Source organism: Cotesia glomerata, linkage group LG8 (genome assembly GCF_020080835.1).
Source record: "Cotesia glomerata isolate CgM1 linkage group LG8, MPM_Cglom_v2.3, whole genome shotgun sequence".
In the NCBI taxonomy this organism is placed as follows: domain Eukaryota; kingdom Metazoa; phylum Arthropoda; class Insecta; order Hymenoptera; family Braconidae; genus Cotesia; species Cotesia glomerata.
In genome coordinates, this window is record NC_058165.1 from 12,523,971 (window position 1) to 12,526,237 (window position 2,267).

General features: G+C 34.3%; 1 long non-coding RNA gene across 2 annotated transcripts; it reads left to right on the top strand.

Moving 5' to 3' along the window:
* Window positions 1-439: 439 nt before the first annotated feature.
* LOC123271070 lies at window positions 440-871 on the top strand. 2 transcript variants are annotated; one of them, XR_006510770.1, is made up of 3 exons: window positions 440-460; window positions 703-776; window positions 829-871. It is a non-coding gene; the product is annotated as an uncharacterized LOC123271070 (long non-coding RNA). The 2 variants fall into 2 exon arrangements; XR_006510769.1 differs by lacking the exon at window positions 440-460 and adding an exon at window positions 542-576.
* The last annotated feature ends 1,396 nt before the right edge of the window (window positions 872-2,267 follow it).

Sequence of the window (2,267 nt, forward strand, 5' to 3'; positions counted from 1 at the left end):
ATCATCGTTTTGGCATGGAAAATTAAAAAGTTCATACTTATATAAGTCGAAATTTTTTATCAAAGTTGTACATTTTAAATTTATAAGGGGATAGAAACTGATACGTCATACGGAACAAATTAATTTTAAAAATTGAACTGCAGTCTATAGTTCAATAAAATTTTTCTTCCAGACTTAAAATATCATTTAAGAGGGCAAATCATTAATGAACAGTTCTTGTCAGCTGATATATGGAGTTTTCATCCTTATCTATTTTAGGCTAGATCAGACATGATCAGACATGGACAGCTCTGATCAGGTCTGAGCGTATTTAACGCTTCAGACATGAACAGGCATGGACAGGTCTGAGCATATATAATGCTTCAGACATGAACAGGCTTGATCAGATCTGATCAGGTCTGAGCGTATTTAATGCTTCAGACATTAACAGACAAGAGCAGGCATGAACAGGCTTGATCAGGTCTGAGCGTATTCATTAACAGACATAAGCAGACATGAACAGGCATGGACAGGTCTGATCAGGTCTGAGCGTATTTAACGGTTCAGACATGAACAGGCATGGACAGGCTTGATCAGGTCTGAGCGTATTGAATGCTTCATACATGAACAGGCATGAACACTCATGAGCAGGCATGAACAGGCTTGATCAGGTTTGATCAGGTCTGAGCGTATTTAACACCAGACATGAACAGGCATGGACAGGTCTGATCAGGTCTGAGCGTATTTAACGGTTCAGACATTAACAGACAAGAGCAGGCATGAACAGGCTTGATCAGGTCTGAGCGTATTCATTAACAGACATAAGCAGACATGAACAGGCATGGACAGGTCTGATCAGGTCTGAGCGTATTTAACGGTTCAGACATGAACAGGCATGGACAGGTCTGATCAGGTCTGAGCGTATTTAACGTTTTAGACATGAACATGCATGGACAGGTCTGATCAGGCCTAATTTCAGGCCTGATTATACATGAACAGGTCTGATCAGTCCTGATCATTTTTTCCCGGGTACTGAAATTTTAATTAAAAATTACTTTAATTGTTCTAAATGAGTATGAAAATTTATTCATAGCTATCCATCGCCTGTAACTGACCCTAATCACTAAGTTTTTCATTGAGATTAATTTAATTATTCTAAATCAAAATAAACATTTATTCATGGCTGCCCAGTTTTTCTCACTTACCTTCACTACCGACTTTTTTATTAAAAATTAGTTTGATTATTCTAAATAAAAATAAAATCTCATTCATGGCCGCCCAGTACCTCTAATTGATCCTCGCTACTGATTTTTTAATTGAAAATTGCCTTACTCAATCCAAATGAAATTAAAAACTCAGTCATAGCCGTCCAGAGCTTCTAACTTACTATCACTACTGATTTTTTAATTTAAAATTTCTTCAATCTTTCTTAATCAAAATAAAAATTCATTCATATATACCCAATGTCTGTAACTGACCCTGATAACAAAGTTTTTTATTAAAATTACTTCAATTATTCTAAACAAAAATAAAAATTCATTTATGGCCGCCCAGTCCCTCTAACTGATCCTCGCTACTGATTTGATAGTTCAAAATTGTCTCAATTATTCTAAATTAAAATCAAAATCTCAGTTACAGCCGCCTAGAGCCCCTGACTTCTCATCGTTGCTTATTTTTTATTTTAATATTAATTCAATTCATTTAAATAAAAATAAAATTACACTCATGGCCGCTCATTGCCTCTAACTTACTTCTACTACTAAATTTTTAATTAAAAATTACTTTAATTGTTCTAAATGAAAATAAAAATTTATTCACAGCTACGCAGTGCCAGGAACTGACAGTTATTACCAATTTTCTGAATAACATTAATTTAATTTTACTAAATGAAAATAAAAATTTATTCATAGCACCCAGTGCTATTGACTGACCGTTGCTACTTTTTTTTCAATTTTAAATTAATTTAATTATTTTGAATCAAAATAAAAATCTATTCATAGCCGCCCAGCAGCTGTAACAGACCCTGATCACTTATTTTTTTATTGAATTCAATTCAATCATTCTTAATGAAAATTGACTTCATTCGTAGCCGCCAAGTTATTCTAACTACGCCTTGCTACTTATTGTTTATACAAGGTAACAGTTCTGCCTTAAAGCCCGGGTGAGTCCTATACCCCGACACGTATAGGCAGGCTTTAATTATTAAATTAATTAGTCATCTGTTCCCTAATCATTCATTTCAATTTCCTTAACGGTATTTTTGAGTTCTGTGATAGCGATTCTTCGAG